This window comes from Nothobranchius furzeri, chromosome 9 (genome assembly GCF_043380555.1).
Source record: "Nothobranchius furzeri strain GRZ-AD chromosome 9, NfurGRZ-RIMD1, whole genome shotgun sequence".
In the NCBI taxonomy this organism is placed as follows: Eukaryota; Metazoa; Chordata; class Actinopteri; order Cyprinodontiformes; family Nothobranchiidae; genus Nothobranchius; species Nothobranchius furzeri.
The window spans coordinates 68,612,189-68,636,311 of NC_091749.1; positions in this window are offsets into that span (position 1 = coordinate 68,612,189).

Below are 24,123 nucleotides of genomic sequence, written 5' to 3' on the forward strand. Positions count from 1 at the left end.
AGTCATTTGAACCATTCAGAATGCTAGGGCCCCCTCCACTAGGTCCCTATATGACTGTAAATGGAGGGTGTTTGAAGCCTGGTGTCAGGGCAGGAATGTCTCACCCTTCCAATGCCCGGTGAACGTCATTCTGTCTTTCCTGCAAGACTTGTTGGATGGGAAGAAGGCTTTCTCCACCATTAAAGTGTACCTAGCAGCCATTTCCGCCCGACACTTGGGTTTTCGGAAGAAACTGGCAGGTCAACACCCCCTGGTGTGTAGCTTCATGAGGGGCGCGCGCAGGCTTCTCCCTGTGTCTCGACCCCTGGTGCCCTCATGGGATCTGTCCTTGGTGCTGTCGGCCCTCTCCGGGCCTCCATTTGAACCTATGGACGGCCTGGACCTTAAGATCCTGTCTCTTAAGGTGGTGCTACTCCTGGCTTTGGTATCTGCAAAGCGAGTTAGTGACTTACAGGCTCTCTCTGTGCACCCATCCTGCACCCAGTTTGCACCCGGTGACATGAAGGTGTCCCTGAAGCCCAACCCTGCCTTTGTGCCTAAGGTGGTGGGCTCCTTTTCTCCTATTATCCTCACAGCTTTCTACCCGCCACCCTTCTCCTCTCCTGAGGAGGAGCGGTGGCACAAGCTGTGTCCGAGTCGCGCGCTCAAGGAGTATGTGAATCGGATGGAGAACCTTCGCAGGGGGGACCAGCTTTTTGTGTCATGGGGTGGGCCTCGTAAGGGGAAACCCGTCACAAAGCAGAGGCTTTCCCACTGGATTGTGGAGGCTATTTCTATGGCTTACTCCTGTCAGGGCATTCAGGCTCCTGTTGGGCTCAGGGCCCATTCTACTAGGGGCCTGTCTGCTTCTTGGGCCCTTTTTCGGGGGCTGTCAATCCAGGAGATTTGTGCTGCAGCAAGTTGGGCTTCTCCACTTGCATTTGCACGCTTCTATAAGCTTGATGTTTCGGTCCCTGCAATGACTCACACGATTCTGAGTGTGGGGTCTTTGGCGGGCCAAGACGTATCCCTGTAGGTTGGTGATCGCTGGATAAGCTGTCTGGCAATACGGGAGTCTCCATATCCCATAGTGAGACATCGAAACGAATGTTAAGAAAGAGAACTTTAGGTTACTATCGTAACCCCGGTTCTCTGAGTAACATGAGTGAGATGTCTCACCAGACAACCCTTCTTGCTGGGCGAAGCGAGAAGAGGTGTTTATCTTGAATAGTGCGTACGTTGGGACGCTTGCTACTTATAGTAGCAGTGGGACGCGTACGTCACGGTCACTGGCCAATCAGGATTGGCGTATTGAGATAAGTGCTTCTGAGGAATCTGCGGAGGGGCGTATCCCATAGTGAGACATCTCACTCATGTTACTCAGAGAACCGGGGTTACGACAGTAACCTAAAGATTTTCCGCTTTGTTTTGGTTGTTTTGGAGTCTACATCATCCTAGCGCGCAACGTTATGTGAGAAACGCTGGCCACGAAGGGCTTTACCGATCAGGAAACGGCTGGCAGCGAATGAGTTAATGTCATAGCTGCTCTCCACGTCCCCCAAAAAGATTAAATTGCAGCGTACTTTGAGAGAATAAAACTTTTCATTTTATAAATGTCCATGGGTGCCTGTTGGCAGTGAGTGATCTGTGACATCAATCACTGTCAAAGCAGTCGCAATATGCTGCCATCTCAGCAAATCCTGAAAGGGACGATTTTGTATAAAGACATAATGGCTGAGAGGACAAAGCTCTGTCACCCTGTCACCTTCCTCTCTCCCAGAAGTTTCCTGGAGCTCCTGTAGTCAACTACAAAGTTGAAAAAGTATGGAAAAAAGGTTTATTTTTTATATCTCCAGTGATCCAAAAGGATTCAAATGAAGGCAACTGGACATCTTTGGTTTTTGAAGATGTTTCGCTTCTCATCCACCACATGTGTGGAAGCCCTTTTGGATTACCATGGCCTGGAATACTGAGAACCTTCACCAGAACATCTCCAGTGATATTCAAAGCTTGAAACCAGTGATATTTAAAGGGTTAAAGTTGTTAGAGCGAATCTACGGAACAAGCTAGGTTTTGAGCATCATCCCTGAGACGCCTCTGCAGGAATCGGAGATCTGTGATGCCAGAGGACACAAAATAGTCCTAAACAGCAGTCACCGTTTTTCTAGGTCCAAATAGCTTTTGTTGTTTGTGACTTCAAATGGTGTTTTTCATTTTGGGACTGCGGTAGTTTGTCCTAAAGTTGAAGTGGAAGCAGCCGGTTGTTTTGTCTTTCTCTGATATTAGTGAGCAGAGATTCTCTTTCACCAGTGGGTTTGTATTGTTAATTACGCAAATGCGTAATGAATGGAGGACCCAGGGAAGTTAGGCTTAGGCGAGACCGACATCCAGATGGTCCAATAGTTGCTTTCCATCCGAGTATTGGCGGAGGTTTTTACTCAAGTATGAAAGAACAACCTCATTTTTTAAATCTCCACAATATATTCATAGCTATATTAGGTTAGAACATTGTTAAAAGGCAAGAAAAAAGTTTGAAGCTAATTTGTTTTCCAAAGTTACCATTGTAGCTTTAAGTCCTGCTTTTGTCTCTTTATTATAAAACTCCTAGTTTTTTAGATGGAAATAACCACCTGATCCACACATCAGCAGATGCTGATATCTAAAGTGACTCGAGACAAGAGTGTTTACGATCTTTAGATACATTCAAAAGTTCCATGTAAAGATAATCAATTAATCTAATTAATTAATAAACCTGATTTGATCACATTAATGTTCATTAAGTTATAGTCTTTAGGGATGCACCGATCAGGTTTTTTGCTGCCGATCACCGATACCGATATCAAAGAATGCTGATCACCGATACCGATCACCGATACCGGTCACGTGGATTGGCCAGAAATTTTGTACAACATTATAATGAGTGCTACAAACTACATAATCTGGGAATAAAGGAAATGTAACCTAATCTAAAATGGTCTGGGTTGTCACGGTGTGAAAATTTAACCTCACGGTTATTGTGACCAAAATTACCACGGTTTTCGGTATTATTGCGGTATTTTTTTTAAACGTGCTACATTTTCACACAATTAAATAAACCCTGTATGTCAGGAAATATTGTCCTCAGTTTGTGTCTAAATTTTGCCTAAAATGTGTTATTTTGTCATTATGTTGTTTATTTGTTTACATTTTTCCCTTTAGTCTTTAAAATACCAATATTTGCCCATAACTTCTTATTTTATGTCTGTTGATGTCATCATTTTAAAAATATTAGATCAGATGATACTCAGTACTCAAGTAGCCTTCTAATCGGTTACTGTTTTTTACCCTTATTTGAGTAATAAACCCTATATCAGGAAAATATTGTCCTCGGTTTGTGTCCTTCCAGTGAGCTTTGCAGATGTGGGAAAATGTCATCAGGCAGTAATCATTGTTAAATTCATAATTATTCTCGGAGAGAGACCAACTCTTATCTGCCCCTGGGAGCCCCGTAATGCACAGCGTCATTTCAACATGGGGGTGTCCGCGACACGGTTTATATGCAGGTAGCGGCGCTGCGGCTGCTTTATATAGTGACTCATTGCATTCTCCCTCAACCCAAATCCTCGGATCACGCATTTTAGCTAAAACGCTAACGTTAGCTTGCCTTGTGTTGACTGTAGAGTTGTGGGTGATGGTCACGCAGATGTGTCATGAGATTTGAAGCGTTGCTGCCTTTCACAGACACTTTTTCTGCACGTGCTGCAAACAGGATAGCCGTCTTCTATCAACTGTCCCTCAGCATTCTTCAAATATCCAAAAAATGCCTGTACTTCCCACTTTGTCTTCTTTGAGGGATAATAAATGTCCACCTGAGCCCTGCCGTCCCCTCCTTTGGCCATTATTTCAGCTTTAGCTTCAAGAAAGTTTTGGTTGTAAACAACAAAGCGCGCATGTGCCGCCGGCAACTTCAGCAGATGGTACGGTGGCTGGAAAGGGTCAGCGCACCTACACCGCAGCCACGGTAACCCACTGAGATAATATAGTTTTTTTTAAACATGACGGTTATTATTATTGTCAACTTTTTTTACCGGGGTTTACCGCTACATCGGTTACCGTGACAACCCTACCTGATCGGTCTGCTTTGATCAATTTTGAAAACTCCGATCAAAACCGATAAGGGCGCTATCGGTCGATTAAGATCAAAAGCCGATCCATCGGTGCATCCCTAATAGTCTTACAAATATCTGGTCTTTCCTCTCCTCTTTACCCTCAGAGTGTGAGTTCTTTGGAGTCACAGAGTCGCAGGAAGAGCTCCGTTTGGGTGCCTCAGACTTTGGGGCAGCCCCTGGTCCTATTGCAGGACCAGGCGCAGGCCCGGCGACTCAAAGTTATGGTCCGAAAGGCTGAGAATCTGGTCAAAGTCACACAAATTCCTGGAACTGCGGGTGAGTCTCACACTTTTTGTATTTTTATGACTGAGAAGGAAGGTTTCAGGCTGAGGTTATTTGGTTTTAGAGAGAAAAATACATAATTTGTGACCCACAGACACCATAAACCTACCTCTTTTACAACAATGAGAGTTCAATAAATATGAGGATCTGCACATTCCTCCAACAGATCATTATATCGTCATCAACTTGCGTCAGGATGGTAAGATAGTTGATTCAAAAGAGACAAAAGGGGTCGGTGGTCCCAACCCAGTCTGGAACGCTCCGTTCCTGTTCGACCTGCCTCCTGGTGACATCACACAGCTGTCACTGACTCTGGAGTTCCTCGTCATGCAGGTTTGAAGCTTTAAGGTGTCACCACTGTACAGTTTTAAGACAGAGATCACTCACTTCTGTCTACGTTACAGGGTCGCCTCTACACCAAGAGCAGCATTCTGGGTCGCGTCCTGATCGGTACCGATGCCTCAGAGGCAGGACGGGAACACTGGAGGGACACATGCTGTCCGGGTCAAACAGAAACCACTCGCTGGCACATCGTCCTGCCAGATACACGGTAGAACCAATCCAGACCATTATGATGTCACGACACCGGACTGTAGAGGGCGCTAACAACAAAACGCTGCTAGCATGCTAACGTTAAACACTCACCAACAGCGTGAGGCAAAAACGGGGATTCCCAACATCCCATCTGCTCACAACCACGGGTGTCTAAAGTCAAATAATAGTTAAATTACTATTTAGAACAATAATTTACACAATAGCTGTGGGGTTGTTTGTATCCTTACCGAATTCTAAGTTTCAAAAGCAAATTTTCATGGCCAGTTGGCCACTAACGAACACGAACAGGTGTTCTGACTATCCGTGTTCCCCGTCGAAATGTGCTACTTTGGGGAAATGCGCAGGCTGATTATTGCGTCACAGGCTGTTTACAAGTCAAGACGCGCTACTGTGGAAGTTTACGTTTAATCTCGTCACTTATCTAATTACTTTCAAATCGTCGAAGGTCACAGTAAATAATTCTTTAAGTTGTTTTATTAAATTACTGCTTGCTGTATGTTTACCTGACAGTCAGCTTGTAAATGGCTTCTAAAATATCATTATACTGTAAACAAGAAATGTCTCCCATTGTTTACACTCATTCTGAAAGAGCCCCAAATTAATATTCAAACATACTTTATTAATCCCAGAGGGAAATTAGAGTAGTATCCAAAAGTTTTATATCATACATATAATACATTTATCATAGTTGTATAATCTCCCAAATTATACATTCAAACAAATAACTATAATTATTGGGGGACGCTTATTTGTTCTATGTGGATTAATTTGTCTAATAAAGGATTAGGTAGAGAAATAGAATGGTAAGAGCTAACGTCTTACAAATCTCCACTTTTATGAATCACTTTCTCGATATGGGTGAAAGTAGTTGGTAAATCGTCATTGTTCTGAGAATATATATATAGGAAGCACGGATAGTCAGAACACCGGTAATACAGATCTCTCTCTCTCTCTCTCGCTCTCTCTCTCATGCATAATGCATTTACAAGTTTCTCTTTGAACCCTAAGAAATCGTTTATATAGTCAGAAATTAAATAGACTAAACATCTCCGACCCTTACCATGCCCCTGGGATACTTTTTAAAAACGCCAGAAGCTGTCGGAGCGGACCTGGCCAGGGAACGCCTTGGGATTTCCCCGGAGGAGCTGGCCCAAGTGGTTGGGGAGAGGGAAGTCTGGGCCTCTTGACTTAGGCTACTGCCCCCGCAACCCGACTCCAGATAAGCGGATGAAAATAGATGGATGGATGGATGGATGGATGGACGGACACAAGGCCAGATTATAATATGGGCAAACTGGGCACAGGCTCAGGGGCCCACAGCCCCTCTCCCCCCTCCCCCTGCGTAGCGGCCGCAAACTCACTGATGCGCCTGCAGCCTCTCAGAGTTCCTGCTGCTCTAAACATTGAAAGAATAATTTAATTTTCTGTTCCTCACTTCTGATTACCTTAAATGGTGTCTGTTTGTTGCAACCACCAGGTACAAAAACTAACTTGTTTTTATTTGACTATTTTTCTGTCCTGTCTGTTTATTATCTTCCTGCATCTCCTCTCAGTCCTAAAGAAAAACTGCTACCTGGGTTCATATATATTCACCTCACGAGTTACCTTTGAACTGCAGTTCTAAAAGATCTACCGACCGCAAAAATAGCAGAGTGCGCACCGGTGAGGTGAAATCACCAGAGGACGAAACAGGTTATGCGCCGCTCCGCAGCAGTAAAACGCATCAGGCACAAATAAAAGACAGAAAACATAAAAGGATGTGAGCCGACATAAACGATTGCGTGTTAAATTTGTTTTTGAGGTGGCGACACTTTGAGAATGTTATTGTGGCCGTGCTCAGGACGCGCGTCAACGATCAGAGCTCTGCGCCTCTCAGCTCTAAATAATCCCAGCAGAGTCCACATGAATAATGTAACATAAATAGAACCATGATCGTTTACGGTCTAAAAAATAGTCTACAGTTTATCTTCCCTAATGTGTTTGTGGCCCTGCGGATTTTTCTAACTCTAACTGCACTTCTTATATGTACCTCTCACTGTTCATAAGGGTACCGCACCATCAGCTACGTCAGCCCAGACAAGAGCAGAGAAAATAGAGACAGAATAGAGGATAATTCTGTCTGGATGTGGATGGAGATTACATTTTACAACAGCCTGATCATCATTTAAATACATAAACCATCACCTGTCTTCTAGTCCACGCTATCAGCATTATTTTAATTGGTGTGTTTGTGCGTGTGTGTTTTCCACTTCAAACACTGGTCCAACCAACCAGACCAGCGTGCCCAGTAACATATTAATGTTACAATTAAACAATTTCACTTCATGTAGGCTAGGAACATTTCACCTGCCGTGGCCCGACCGCTTCTGCTCCACATAAACTTTGTGCGTGATCAAATGTCTCTACAGGTGCTTTTCTGAGCTGAAGAGGCTATTCTGCCTCAGACTGGATGCATCATGCGTCTTCATATTGGAGACGGGAACAAGCGCTATTCAGCCAAAGTTTCATAATCAGAGTTTTCCAAGTGACACATCCCTCAGAGAGACCGGGTTTCCAGACGGTTTCAATGGGAGGAAATCTTATCGCATGCGTCGTGGTTCTGCACTGCGCTGCAAACCCCTCTACAGATCTACAGCTCACTGTCCACCATGTGCGCTGCGAGCTGCGCTGAGCACAGTGTCCAGTATAAAGCTCTGGTGTTCTGATGGGAATATTTTCTTGATTGATTTAGTTACCTCCGCGATGTGCGTAACGATTAAAATGTCAGCTCATCTGTGTGTGCATCAGTGTGCGTCAGGGTAATTCTTTCAAAACAACCAACATCCTTGAGTTTATCCGTCAACATAAACAGTCAAATGGAAATATCTGTAACCCTGCCTTTTAACTGTTTTGCCTTCTTGTGAAGATTGTTGCAAAGAGAAACAATAAAACTTGATTAACCCCAGAGCCATGTACACTGAGCTGTACTCCGTGACTGTAAATGAGGGGAAAAACAATTTAATCAGATCCTTTTCTTACCTTTTCAACATGGTTTAGAAGAAGAAGAAGAAAATATCATTTCTATAGCGCCTCTCAAGATAAAAATCACGAGGCGCTTCACAAAAACAAAAAATGTAAAAATATAAAAAAGCATTTAGAAAATGTTTAAAAATATATTTAAAATGAGCAAAAATAGACAATTGTGATAAAAAAGAAAGTTAAGAAAGAGAGAGAGAATAGGAAAGAGGGAAATCAGTGGATCCTGAGGAAGGTGGAAGAGGTGGGGAGAGCAGAATAAAGAGAGAGTGGTGAAGAAGGTCATACAAAAGCCAGCTTGAACAATTTAATGTAAAAATTTCATTGAGTACAACCTTTAGTCGCACCAATCTAACGAGACAGAGCCTGGGTTTGTATTCTGAACAGTTGAAACATGTTTAAAACGGAGACATGCGTGACACGTCTAAAGTTCGCACCTGCTCAGCTATTATGGAATTTAAACTGACAAGATTAATAACATAAAATTATTCTAGGCAAGACAACATCCCCCACACTTTTGAAAAGCTTGCAACGTGCCTGCTACCAGTTACAAATTGTAGAGGGGAACGATTTTCACAAATGGCAAGAATAAAAAATGAACTGAGAACAACACAAACTCAACAGCACCTCAGTGCACTCTCACTGATGGCAATTGAATCTCAGCTTGTCAGGAATCTGGACTTTGATGACATTGTAAATGAATTTACTAATAGAAAGGCCAGAAAGCAGTTTTTCTGAAGGCAAGAGAGGAGACCAATAAGAGGAAACAAAAAGAGGAGGAAGGAGCCAGGAGTCAAGAGGAAGAAGGAGACAGGAGTCAAGAGGAGGAAGGAGACAGGAGACAAGACAAGGAAGGAAACAGGAGACAAGAGGAGGAAGGAAACAGGAGACTAGAGGAGGAAGGAGACAGGAGACAAGAGGAGGAAGGAAACAGGAGACAAGAGGAGGAAGGAAACAGAAGACAAGAGGAGGAAGGAGACAGGAGACAAGAGGAGGAAGGAGACAGGAGACATGAGGAGGAAGGAGACAGAAGACAAGAGGAGGAAGGAAACAGGAGACAAGAGGAGGAAGGAGAAAGAAGACATGAGGAGTAAGGAGACAGAAGACAAGAGGAGGAAGGAAACAGGAGATAAGAGGAGGAAGGAGACAGGAGGCAAGATGAGGAAGGAAACAGGAGGCAAGATGAGAAAGGAAACAGGAGGCAAGATGAGAAAGGAAACAGGAGACAAGAGGAGGAAGGAGACAGGAGACAAACAAAAAACATGCGGATATTTAACCCTTGTGTCAACATAAGTAAGCGAGTTTTAATATTGACAATGTTATGAAATGTCTAAAAAGTGCTTCTTGGTGGCAGGAATGTTGGGGGAGGCCGGGTGGGGTGGGGTGGGTGCCCAGGGGCCTCTGCAATGATAATCCGACCCTGGATGGACAAATAACATAGATTTACATGTAAGAAGTTTAAATAGAGTGCTGTGCTGTTTGAATGTATAAACTGAACACCAAGAGAAATCACTAGCCTGATTTTTTTCGGTGAATAAAATAAATATGTCAGGCAGGAGCGTCTCAGGATCTGTCTGAGATCTATCTCGGTGAGACAGATAATAGCAATCCAAAGTGCTTTTTATGTGTGATCTGACAATTGATCAACCATTGCTGGAAAATGAAATATAGCTTAGCCGGGTAATTGCTGTGATCATAAAACACGTAAACGACAGCACGCTGAAATCACGAGGCAACGTTTTACGTGATACGTGATGTATACTTGTTGCTATGAGTAATAAGACAGAAAAAGCCACGCCAAAATAAGTTTAGGAAGCCCATTAAGAATCGTAATAAAAGCATTTAAAATAAATACCATATACAGGACACGTTGGTTGAAGTACCTGATATGAAGTGGTTGCTGCATAAGCGAAAACCTTTACTCTCAGGATCCCACAGCTTCATTTTAGCCTGGAGGCTAGCGCGTTTCATTGCGATGATCCAACGTTTGCGGCGTTCCGGATCTTGGGGAATCCTGTAGAAGGCTCTTCCCTTCCCCGTCTGTTCTGGCATCCTGGGGCACAACAGGAATCTACCATTTTTCCCGTCTGATTGAGTTTTCTGACAACAACAAATAGCCTAGCTGCGGGCTACTGCCTGCCAAGATGGCGCAGATTCGATTTGAACTGTTGCATGCCGGGAGAAGTGACGTCAACTCCCGGAGTCTTTCAGAAACATCAAGTAAAAAAACAGTAGCATGTTGTCAGGGGTAGTGACGTGAACCAGGCCACCGGGCTAACTCTAGGTGATAAATCTCAAGGCACTTATTCACGGTACTAGATGGTGGGTGTGACCTCTGCCCCCTCCTGCAGGCACCCTTACTTTGTAGAGAAAAACTGTTACTTATATGCAATCTAGGCCTTTAATTCTGGTAAAATCACCTTTATTTAGCTGTAGGAAGACTCTGCTGATAAGAACACACAGACACTGCAAGAGCTTATGACACTCATCAAAAACCCCCATCAGCTTCCCCTCTGATCAGGCCACAGCTGATCTAAACAACCTGGGATGGAATGAAGCAACCAGCAAACTCACCTTGCCGAGCCAGAGAAATAAAGGAGGCCCCCACGAATTGCCTTTTAATTTCCTCCCAAAGGAAGAAAAAGTTTATTCCACACACAAAAATGAAAAAAGGTACTCCAAACAGGGAACAATAGCGTAGGCGAAATAGGAAAAGCTCGTATCAAAAACCCGAGTCTAGCAGATCCGCGGGAAAACAAGCTCTGTGTAACACACACTTCAACTGTCAATCACCAACTCTCTCCCTGACCAGAACCCTACACACTTTTATTTCCCACCTCCCACATTATGCATTACAATATTTTTTCATTCTTCCTGATCTTTGTTTTACTGTCTCGTTAACTTTTTTAACACCTGTTGAGGAAAATTCACATCTTTATTTTTGCTGCACAAAAACTGTCTCTCACCTCTCTTGCAGGCCCATTCTTCTGAAGTGTGACTTTCTGTGGTTTCCTGTCCCCATCTTCTTTTCCTGGTCTTCTTTATACATGCAGTCCTTTTTAGACGTCACGCTCTGACTTTCCAAGAAGTCAGCGTTCACACCTCTGGCCTCTTGGTTCTGTTGGACCCAGTCAGCTTGTTCCACAGAACTGAGTGCAGAGCAGGGGGGCCAGCGGGGGCAGGGCAGAGGCCCACGCACACACTTCAGAGTCAGGAGCGGAAGTGCAGAGTTCACACACACATTTCAGGAGCTGGGGCCTGTGTGCAGGAGTGGAATGGCAGGAGGTCAGAGGTTTTCACAGAGATGAGCTTGGCCCAGACTCGAAAATGTGACCACCGAGTCTGCCCCAAGTCTCCTCTCAACAGGTAGCAAGAGCCTGTTTGAGAGCAATGAACGATTGTTCAGAGTCAAAAGTCCAGGATAAAGGTACAGACAGATTTCTCATACCCTGTTGGTTCACTAACGCAAGCAAAAGCGGGGTCATACCTGCATAATCAGGAACAAACTGACGGTTAAAGTCAGTGATGTCCAAAGAACACAGCATGTCTTTTACCTTGACAGGCAGGGGATGGTGTAAAATGGAGGAACGGTGGGAGGGAGACATTTCATGACCGGTCCGAGACACGAGGTGTCCCAAAAATGACACCACAGACCTACAACATGAGTTTGTTTTTGGAAACTTTGAACTCAGCTGAAGCGATCATGGACAGAATGGAGTGAATGTCTGACAAGAGGGTGTGGAGGCTATTGAAATAGCATCAACATACTGAATCATGACTGACTGTAGAAAGTGTGATGTCAGAGAGCATGTGGAGGAGCGAGACGTGAGCGTTACCTCATTTGGCTCGCGGTTTGGGCGGCCAAGGTTTCAAGTTCCCTTTTTGTTTGGATCAGTTTAAGTCAACTAGAACTTTTTCCTGCACGTGTGGGCGAAACAACCTCTTGATCCTTAATTAGGCCTCCAGTTACCTTAAAGACAGGAGCTTGGAGTCCATACTAACACACAGCAGAGCTGTCATACCTGTAAGGAGGTGGCAGGGAATACATTGGAGCAGAAGGAATTGAGGGGCCCCCTGTGTGTGTGTCTAGCGGCTTCACAGGAACTTCTGCTTAGCTCTCAGCTTTGTGTGTAACGTCAACAGAAGCTGACTGCTGTTGTTTTTCCACCACTAACACCATCAGAGACAAGTTTTGTGACTGTTGTGATTAAGTGGGTTCGTGATCTTTCATCATCTAACTCCTGAGGCCTTTTCTTACCCTTTCTTCTTGCCACAAAACTCAGCTTGTCCCCTGCATCCACTCCAACCTGGTTGTGTCTGTCCCTCAGAGCCATTTCAACCTCAACCATAACCCGGCATATCCAGCAGCCAGCTGGATATGAAATATGTTTCAGTACAACCTTCCTTCCAAAATGACTGAACATTACATTCATTGGGGATTTTCTCACTGTAAAATTTTCACTATATTAAAGTCCCATTATTTGTCACACACACAGGTGTGTGTGCGAAATTTATTCTCCGCATTTGACCCATCCCCTGGGGGAGCGGTGAGCTGCACACAGCCGCGCTCGGGAACTATTTGGTGGTTTAACCCCCCAATCCAACCCCTTAATGCTGAGTGTCAAGCAGGGAGGCATTGGGTCCCATTTTTTCAAAGTCTTTGGTATGACCCGACCAGGAATGGAACCCCTGATTTCCCAGTCTCAGGGCGGACACTCTACCACTAGGCCACTGAGAAAGGTGTATATTCTTACATATTGTACCTTTAAACATATATTGTTCGGCTTCACTGACCATCCATCTGAGGAAAAACAGCATTTTTGTGTATTTAATCTGTTATTTTACATAACAATTGGCATATTCATTGTAGTGTTGTGGTTTATGCTCTTTTATGAAAAAGGAACCATTCTACGTGATAATTTGTGATATTAATTTTATTAAATTAATAACCAAATTGTATAGTTTTAAGAAGACTCAAAGGTTGTTTTCATCGATAAACTGTCGATAATATCCGTGGGTCTGTGTTTCAGTTCAATGAAGAAACAAGTTTGACAATTAAAAGTTTTAATTCTTCAAATTAAACTAATGATTTTGAAATTGACAAACAGGAAATAACAATCAACATTGGCAACTTTGTGGGACAATCTTTAACAGTTGATATGCTGTTCTTGATCAAATAGACCTTCTGTTGGAGGTGCTGAAGGTTGAGAGTGATAGGAGGTGGTTATGGATGCGTGTGTGCAAAGTGTCGTGAGAATTGAACATGAGGTGAGATGAATGTGTGTGTGCATCTGATTTTGCTTCAGGAAGAAACAGGTGTATGAGTGAAAAGTGATGGTTTGAATAAACTTAGGTTTAGTTGGAAAAGATGCATCAAAACTCTATCTGTCGTGTTCTGCCTCACCGAAAATCGGACTCCCTGTTGGACCCGGGACGTCACCTTAGGATGATGTTTCATCCAGGGCACCTTGGCTGGCAAAGAAGACAAAGATGCGCCACAAACCGGCCCAGAGTTGCCCTCGGTACACGTGATGAAAGCGTTTTGCTGATGCACTTTCTTAAGTTTAATTCACTCAGAAAATCAAAAGACCCGGTATGAGTCTGCGTTAGAAGTTGCGATTCAGCTATTCTGTCTGGCTGACAGGAACAGCGTGGGGGGGGGGGGGGGGGGGGGAAGAGAAATGAGCCAATCGGCTCTGTCCCCCCTTTGGTTTCTCAGGTCCTCTCTCTTTCGTTGTCAAGCACCAACTGAACTATAAGACTGAAACTTACCAAAAGCCTTTCTCTTCTCAAAGCAAACGTGTGCGTCAGCAAATGTGTTTTGTAGTTTACTGTGAGAATCTGTGTGTGGGTGTGTGCTTGAGTGTGTGTGAAGGTCGCTAACAAACATCCTCAAACATTATTTAAGTATGGATTCATTAATCCATTATAATTACCCAAAGCATAAGAATCATTCATTTGATTAAAACACATTTATATTGAGCAAAATGATAATGATTATTCTTTAACATTAAAATCAAGAAAAGAAAGTTTTAAGACTTGTTATGACTACATTTATGGGAACAACATCTTCTGTGGGAACAACATCTTCTGGCACGAAGCTGCAGGTGGCAGATGTTATGGTTTCCTCCCGGACTCGCTGGCGTTCAGGTCTTAATCTGTGGGTGAAAGTTCTCAGCGACCCAGCTTTGACCCAGCTGAGTCCAACACCACCTTTGTGACAGAAAACCCATATTTCCTCACGTTACATCTCCCCCCTTTCACGACGACATGGTGGTTAAGCAAAAACCACCTGACGTCGTGACCTCATTAACGTGATGAACTCATGAAGGTAGACATGCATGTTCCAGATGAAGGCAGGAGCGATGAAGCGTCTCCACAGGTCTCGTGTAGAAAGGAGTATATCCTGATCAGATGATTAAGGCCAAAACTGTTGCAAATCATTGTAAAGTAATCCACTTAGGAAATCTTGAAAGCAGAGCTATTTCAATAGCAGTTAATTTTCATCAACAATAATGCAAAGGTATATTCAAAGGATAAGGTAGCCCGTGTGTCCACACGGAGCTGGGCAGGTGATGTAACCCTCGGGCGTAGTCCAGGCGAAGTCCAGTGACGACCTCGACTCCTCTCGAACCACGACCGAAGCCCCATGCGACAGGAACCCAGGTGGAGTAAGGTGAAGACGACACTCTGATGGCGGAGACCCCCATGGAATGGAAGCAGACATCGAAGGCCGGACGAGCTCGGAGAAGGAGACACAGTGAGACAGCCCGTACGATAGATCGCGCTTGATGCAAATCAAAGAAATGATCAAAAACCTATCTATGGGTACCTCTGGGAAAATGTGAAGGCATTTTGTGAATTATCTAAAGAAGAAATGTCCTGCACCCTGTTCTACATGTCATGTGAAAACATGATGCAGAGAAAACACAAATAAAAGAAATGAAATCCTAACTGATATGTGAAAAGCAGCAGGCTGCACTTATTAAAGGCTTATATTAAAAAAAAATGAAAATGAAGGGCATATTGGCTTGTAGCCCTTTAAGGAAATTTTTAACAAGTTAAAATTTTGTAATCAAAAATAATCACATTACACAGAGCACTAATAAAAGATAGAGGTGTAAATCAGTTCTAAAAATGTAAATCAGTAGGTTAGCAATCCCTAAAAATATCAGTTAGTAACAGGACCCCGGCTGGAGGCAGGTAACCTGAAAAAAAACTCAAAGGATATCACATTTGTTAAAAATTCATCCAACAAAGATTGAATTTGTAACGTTCCACCGGTTAGTGGAAAAGAATTCGGTTAGAATAGATGTACAGTAAGCGGTTTGAATCTGGTGCTGCGAACCCACAGAGAAACGAGTTTGAATTTACCTGTAGGACCCGTTTGGAACTGGAGCGAAGCTGATGGTTTAGCTGTTAGATCAGAACCTGATTTTACCTGTTCAAAGTTGTTTATCAGCTTAACGGAGGCGACTTTGTTGTGATCAGAAATAGTAGTGAACTGGAGATGCGAAAATGATGCTCGCAAAGCAGGAGGCTCCCCACCCCCCTTTTGTTTCTCAAACTTATTCTGTGTCTGTGAGACAGGAGAAGCATAACAAACCACAGTTCTTAAGCTCTTAAAAGCCCTATTACCAAGAAGATGCACATTGCCACCAGGATCGTGCTGAAAGAGCAGGTGTGCAGATGTCCACAGACCCGGAGGTGTTGGACTAGGAGGTTCTGAAAAGGAATGATCCAAGGATGGTTGTGTCACGGGTGTCAAAGCAAACTTAACCATGTGTAGAATCAGATACAGACATGTCGCTAGCTTTAGGAACATGTTGTGTTCTGAAAACTGAAGCCAAGAATACTTTATTCCCAAGAATGATGGAGGTTTCCACACAGGAACAGAAAAAGCCGGTTTAACCAGAGTAGGTACAGACTGACTAAAGTTCCGCCCCGTAGAAGGTGCCACATCTATCTCCGGGTCGGAGGTCAAAGTTGTCAGCTGAAGTGGTGGAAGGTCAGTGTCGATTTCTGCAATGACCCGCCCGCTCGGAGGAGGGGTTCCCCCGAACAGCCTGAAGTCCGCAACGGAAAACTCAGTGCCACTCAGCACCCCCCCTTTCAAAATACTAATAAAAAACCATTTTTCTCTTTATTTGAAAATGAGATCAAACTATATATGATCACTCCACTAATGTTAACGCTGTTGTTTACACACAATTCTTTTTACGCCTGGCACAGTGACTACCAACATGTAGCTGATGTGCCAACTCCCCTAAACAGTTCTCCTGAACTACCAGCACAATCTCTGCTTCACACTTAAGATTACAGTTTAAAAACACACGTTTATAGAGGAAATCATGAAGGAAATCTCTTTTCACAACAAACACTGTCATTAAAAACTGTAAAGTCAGCTGCCCTACTTTTCATACCAACTTGTTGAATTGGAAAACACTTTTCACACATAATTACAATTACAGGTCTTCACAGTTGTTTATTCACGTTTTTTTTAAAGCATGCAACATATTTTTAGAACTCTACACGCGAATCCAAAAACACACGCATTCTTCTCAAAATGGTCTTTGAATCCAAATGACACGCAAACCATCACATGAGTAAACATTTATAAGAACCAGATTAACTCTGATGTGTAAAACATTATGACCACTTCTCCAGTCATCATAACGACTTATTGTGTTCAGTGTTACACTTACTGTACTACGACAGTGCATTAAATATTTCAGAATGTTTGTGTACAAAACTCACAAACACGTTACAAAATATACTTTAGTGTGTTTTAACACAAAACAGAGTTCATCCAAACCAACACAGAGTTGCCTATGCAGTGGTCTACATATACAAACAGAAGACTATAATTAATAGTTAAGCTAAAACGAATAAAGGAAAAAATGAATTAATAAACGACTGTGCTGCATCTGCTCGTTTTTATCTGGCCACTGCCCCTCATCCACATAACAAGCAATGTGCTCCCTGACCAAGCAGAGTAGAATTGAAAACTTGGGAGGTTGTCAGGCCAGGTCCAGACCGCCTTTTGAGGGACACTGGTATAAAGCAAGAACATTTTTAAGGCAGATGTGATCACAGGTTAAAGATCTGGGTAAAATAATGGCATGGGTTAGGAGTTTTCTCTCTCCAGATGTCTTTCCAGCCCTCTTCCCAAGTAGGTCCATCTGGAACTGAGCAGGGCCGACACGCCCACTGCTGACTGATTGGCTAACTCAAAAGCATGCCTACCATTACCAACTCCGATTGGCGGCGGGAATCAGCCTGCTGGAGGCTTTCCGCATGCGTGATTCATTATCGTTGATGCTGTGGAGTTAAGAAGCCTCTCACAAAAGCTGTTTTTTTTTCTGTCCCTCACTGCTGTGAGGCGCGCGCACGCACACACACACACGCACGCACACACACACACACACTTCTGCCAGACCCAGCAAAGCAGGATGCAATATGAAAGTCAGAAAGTGTCCAAAAGCAAGACAACTTAGGCTGCTTTTGTTTAATAATGGACACTGCGGACTTCTCTGCGCTTTTGACCCGCCCACATGTGCTTGTGACATCACAGACCACCCGTGTCTTAAATCACGTGCGCATGTGCTCAATCACATCTACATTCCTAAGGCAAGCTACAAAATGTGATGTTGTCAGCTAATTACTTTTCAGAAGCGTTTTTCTAACAGGAAGTGTGGATGAAATAAGTCTCCACCCATGCCTTGAGCACTTGAAGGCATCTATGATATGTTGCCAAACATATTTTTATGAATACAATCTCAAGTGTGAATTTTCAAATCAGAAGGTAAAGAAAATGAATCTCATAGAAGATGAAATCAATTCTCACCTGTGTGAGTTCTTATGTGTTTAGTCAAGCTACCACTGATAGTAAAACGTTTACCACAAGTTTTACATGAGTATGGCTTCTCACCTGTGTGAGTTCTCATGTGTGCAGTCAAGCTACCATTGTCTCTAAAACATTTACCACAAGTTTTACATGAGTATGGCTTCTCACCTGTGTGAGTTCTCATGTGTGCAGTCAAGCTACTATTGTCTCTAAAACATTTACCACAAGTTTTACATGGATATGGCTTCTCACCTGTGTGAGTTCTCATGTGTGCAGTCAAGTTACCACTGTTAGTAAAACATTTACCACAAGTTTTACATGGATATGGCTTCTCACCTGTGTGAGTTCTCATGTGTATAGTCAAGTTACCACTGTTAGTAAAACATTTACCACAAGTTTTACATGGATATGGCTTCTCACCTGTGTGAGTTCTCATGTGTGCAGTCAAGTGACCACTGATAGTAAAACATTTACCACAAGTTTTACATGGATATGGCTTCTCACCTGTGTGAGTTCTCATGTGTGCAGTCAAGTTACCACTGATAGTAAAACATTTACCACAAGTTTTACATGGATATGGCTTCTCACCTGTGTGAGTTCTCATGTGTATAGTCAAGCTACCCCTATCTGTAAAACATTGACCACAAGTTTTACATGGATATGGCTTCTCACTTGTGTGAGTTCTCATGTGAATATTTAAATCAAATTTGTGACTGAAAGATTTTCCACAGAGCTTACAACAAAATGGTCTCTCACCTCTGTGAGCCCTCTTGTTTATTTTTAGTATTTCACCACCTACACTTTCTCTGTGTTCTTCGCGTCGCTGACGCCTTTTATTCAGTTTCAGTTCTTCACTACCGTTTGATTCTGAGTTTTCTTTTCTGCATCCACCCCGATCTTGGTTCTCAGGTTCTGTAGAACTCTGACACAATGGCTGGTTCCTGTTTGGTTCTGGTTCATGACAGTCTGTTTCTTCAGACAGAGGAGTATCTGTGAAGGTAAGATTTTCCTGGTTCAGGAGCTGCCCTTCATGTTGGAAAAGTTTTAACTGTTCTGGTTCTTCCTGGTCTGAACAGGAGATCAACTCCTGGTTAAAGAGCTGCTGGACAGTCAAATCCTTCTCCTTTTCACAGACATGATGCTGTGGAAGATCTAGACAGGATAAGAGAAAAAAGAAAATGTTGATTAATTTGACAATTAAAAACACTTTTTTTAATCATCTAATGCAGCAGTTCCCAAACTTATTTAGCCGCGCAACCCCTTCTATGTCCCGACCATTTCGACGCACCCCCTGTAATGATAACAGCAAATCATTATTTGCTTAGTATCATGGCTTATGTAGTTCATACTGCTAGACGGTAGGGGGAGCCAGAGGGACGCGGAGGACCCGCGGTCTGGGACAGTAGAAGGAAGCTTGTTTGTTGCATGTGAGTCTGAGTTCGATAAAGTACCTTCTCTTCAAGTAATGGTGTCGTTATTGAGAACCCACAACAATACAAGAAACAAGACATGGTGTCAGAAGTTGGTCTTGAAGAAAGGTAACGGACAACTATATAGCTGTACCGATGGATCAGCGTGGCAGTGAACGTGGTGTAGCTAACTCGCCGAGGGGGAAGAGAGAGAAAAAAAAAAAAAAAAAAAAAAAAAAGAGACCTAGCGACGTGAGCATGGAAGGCTTACACCCACCACCAATTCTTCAGTTGACTGGAAATGTGGCTGAAAATTGGAGAAGATTTAAGCAACGTTTCACTTTGAACCTGTCAGCAATTGGACTCGACGAGGCAAGTGATAAAAAGCAAGCGTCAGTGTTTTTGCATGTAGTGGGTGATGAGGCACTGGAAGTCTATAATAACTTCACGTTTCCTGATGGTGACGGAATGAAGCTGGATGAAATAATGGCGAAGTTTGAGGCTTGCTGCATACCTAAGAGAAATGTGACGTTTGAGAGGCACAGATTCTTCACATGTGTACAGAAGACTGGGGAGACAATAGATCAGTATGTCACAGAGCTGTAGAACAGGAGTAAAACATGTGAATTTGGAGGACTGACAGACTCTTTGATAAAAGACAGACGTGTGTGGGATTCCAGACAACGGGTTGAGAGAGAGGCTACTGAGAGAGGAAAATCTTGACCTGGAAAAAGCATTAACACTGTGCAGAGCAGCTGAAACAGTGAGGGCACAAGCTAAAGAACTGCTGAGTGACAGCTGCAGAGTGGATGCTGTAAAAAAGAACACACACAGGGTCAAAAAAGAGAGTGCTGCTGCTGAGATGAAACTGCAATTGAAATCGCCAGCGAACAGGGACAGAAAGGAAAAGACTTGTGGTCGCTGCGGGATGCAACATCCTCCTAACAAATGTCTGGCATATGGGAAAAGATGCAATATTTGTAACAAAAATAATCATTATGCTAGGTGCTGCAAAGTTCAAATCCAGAAAAAAAGTTCAGTTCATACTGTGGATGAAGACGACACAGAGGAGCTCTATGTAGCTGCAGTGACAGACAATAAAACAGGAGGAAAGGACTGGATAATGACTCTGAAAGTAAATGACACACTCATGAAAGTCAAGCTGGATACTGGAGCTCAAGTGAATGGCATATCTGAAGCAGAGTTCGAGAGAATCAGACCTAGACCCAAAATGCATGCTACATCGGTGAAAGTGAGTGGATATTCAGGTTCAGAAATACCTGTAAAAGGAAAATGCATGGTTAAAGTGACACACAAGGACAAGGAGCACACGCTAACGTTCATCGTGGTGCCAAAGAATGTGCAGCCCATACTAGGGTTACATGCCTGTGAGAGTCTGAACCTAGTGAAAAGAGTGCTGGTCGTGGAAACTGATGATGACATGGATTATAATGAGTTGATGAAGGAATATACAGGTGCTGGCCAGTAAATTAGAATATCATCAAAAGGTTGAAAATATTTCAGTAATTCCATTCAAAACGTGAAACTTGTACATTATATTCATGCAATGCACACAGACCAATGTATTTCCGATGTTTATTACGTTTAATTTTGATATTTATAGGTGACAACCAATGAAAACATCAAATCTGGTATCTCAGAAAATTAGAATATTCTAAAGGCCAATGAAAAAATGTTTGTTTCTCTAATGTTGGCCAACTGAAAAGAATGAACATGAAAAGAATGTGCATGTATAGCACTCAATACTTAGTCGGGGCTCCTTTTGCCTCAATAACTGCAGTAATGCGGCGTGGCATGGACTCGATCAGTCTGTGGCACTGCTCAGGTGTTATGAGAGCCCAGGTTGCTCTGATAGTCGTCTTCAGCTCCTCTGCATTGTTGGGTCTAGCGTATTGCATCCTCCGCTTCACAATACCCCATAGATTTTCTATGGGGTTAAGGTCAGGCGAGTTTGCTGGCCAATCAAGGACAGGGATACCATGGTCCTTGAACCAGGTGCTGGTGGTTTTGGCACTGTGTGCAGGTGCCAAGTCCTGTTGAAAGGTGAAGTCTGCATCCCCATAAAGTTGGTCAGCAGCAGGAAGCATGAAGTGCTCTAAAACTTCCTGGTAGACGGCTGCATTGACCCTGGACCTCAGGAAACAGAGTGGGCCAACACCGGCAGATGACATGGCACCCCACACCATCACTGACGGTGGAAACTTTACACTGGACCTCATGCAACGTGGATTCTGTGCTTCTCCGCTCTTCCTCCAGACTCTGGGTCCTTGATTTCCAAAGGAAATGCAGAACTTGCTTTCATCAGAAAACATAACTTTGGACCACTCAGCATCAGTCCAGTCCTTTTTGTCCTTGGCCCAGGCGAGACGCTTCTTGCGCTGTTTCATGTTCAAGAGTGGCTTGACACACGGAATGCGACACCTGAATCCCATGTCTTTCATGAGTCTCCTCGTGGTGGTTCTTGAAGCGCTGACTCCAGCTGCAGTCCACTCTTTGTGGATCTCCCCCACATTTTTGAATGGGTTTGTCGTCACAATTCTCTGCAGGGTGCGGTTATCCCTAGAGCTTGTACACTTTTTTCTACCACATTTTTTCCGTCCCTTCGCCTGTCTGTTAATGTGCTTGGACACAGAGCTCTGCGAACAGCCAGCTTCTTTAGCAATCACCTTTTGTGTCTTGCCCTCCTTGTGCAAGGTGTCAATGATTGTCTTTTGGACAGCTGTTAAGTCAGAAGTCTTCCCCATGATTGTGGTGCCTTCAAAACAAGACTGAGGGACCTTTTAAAGGCCTTTGCAGGTGTTTTGAGTAAATCAGCTGATTAGAGTGGCAGCAGGTGTCTTCTATATTCAGCCTTTTCAGAATATTCTAATTTTTTGAGATACCAAATTTGGAGTTTTCATTAGTTGTCACTTATGAATATCAAATTTAAATGTAATGAACATTGGAAATACATTGGTCTGTGTGCATTGCATGAATATAATGTACAAGTTTCACGTTTTGAATGGAATTACTGAAATATTTTCAACCTTTTGATGATATTCTAATTTACTGGCCAGCACCTGTAGTGACCTGTTTCAGGGACTTGGTTGCCTTGCTGGTGAACACACAATCAGAGTCGATGAAAGGGTTAAACCAGTCATTCATCCGTGCCGCAAAGTACCATTTGCTCTACAAAAGCCACTAAAAGCCGAGTTGGACAGGATGGAAAACCTGGGAGTGATTGAAAAGGTTGATGAACCAACGGAGTGGGTGAGTTCTCTTGTTATTGTGGAGAAAAAGACGGGAAAGCTCAGGGTTTGCATGGATCCTAGAGACCTGAATAGAGCAATAAGGAGAGAACATTTCAAACTGCCTACAAGAGAAGAGATCATGTCACAGTTTGCAAAAGCGAAGTACTTTAGCAAGCTAGATGCTTCATCAGGATTTTGGCAACTGAAGCTGGACGAAGCAAGTTCGAAACTGTGCACATTCAACAGCCCATTTGGCAGGTACAGATTCAGGCGACTGCCGTTTGGCATTGCCTCAGCACCGGAAGTGTATCACAAGACGATACACATGATCTATGAACACCTGGAAGGAGTCGACACGTCAATGGATGACATCATTGTGTGGGGTAGCACAAAAGCTGAACATGACCTGAGACTGAGAAATGTTCTTGAAGCAACCAGAAGAGCCAATCTGAAGCTGAATAAGGAGAAATGTCAGCTGGGCGCGCACAAACTGACATTTGTTGGAGATATTCTGAGCAGTGAAGGCATCAGGCCAGATCCTCAAAAGGTGGCTGCAATTGAAAACATGCCGAGGCCGCAATGCAAGAAAGACGTGCAGAGGTTTAATGGCATGGTGAATTACATGGGGAAATTCATACTCAATCTCTCTGAAAAGATGGCGCCACTGAGACAGCTAACAGAAAAGAGACTCGAATGGGAGTGGAATCATGAACATGAGAAAGCATGGCGTGACTTGAAAGATTTGCTTACGAAGGAACCAGTTCTGAAGTTTTATGATCCAATGAGGCCTATTAAGATCTCATCAGATGTATCACAGAGCGGGCTTGGAGCTGTTCTGTTGCAGAAGTATGGCCTGTTGCCTATGCATCGCGATCGATGACAGATGCAGAGACGAGATATGCACAGATTGAAAAAGAACTGCTAAGCATAACATACGCCTGTGAGAGATTTCACCAGTTTGTGTCCGGGCAGGCTGTCAGTGTTGAAACTGATCACAAGCCGCTGATAGCATTGTTCAAAAAACCACTAAATGACTGTCCTCTGAGAATCCAAAAAATGATGATCCAGCTGCAACGTTACACACTAGATGTGATGTACACGCCTGGCAAGCTGATGTACACAGCTGACACATTATCCAGAGCTGTTGATCCAAATGTGCCAGCAAACACCACGATGGATGATGATGTGAGAGCATATGTGAGCATGGTCACAGGTGCACTTCCCGTTGCAGGAGGGAAGATGGAGCTCATAAAAACAGAGACAAGCAAAGATGGAACATTACAAGCACTGTGCAAGACTATCATAGATGGATGGCCCAGCTGTAAGCAAAGCTGCTCACCTGTTCTTCAAGAGTGTGTGACAGTGTTTGTGTATGACTGTTAGAGGAAAAAGAGAGGTCAAGTTGTCTGGTTGCCATGGGTGAGAAGATAGTATGTTTTTTGTTATTTCTGTAAACAGCACTCTAAACGCTTCTTTGTTATCTCAGATAAGGATGCTCCAAAAATGTCTCGACTCTTAAGGTGCTCGCTCGGGCCATGAGTCGGGGGTGAGACAAATGTTTGTGCAACTTTGTAACTACGCACTTGTGTGAATAAAAATATGCTCTGAAGCTGAAAGATTGAGTCAGCTTGGAAACT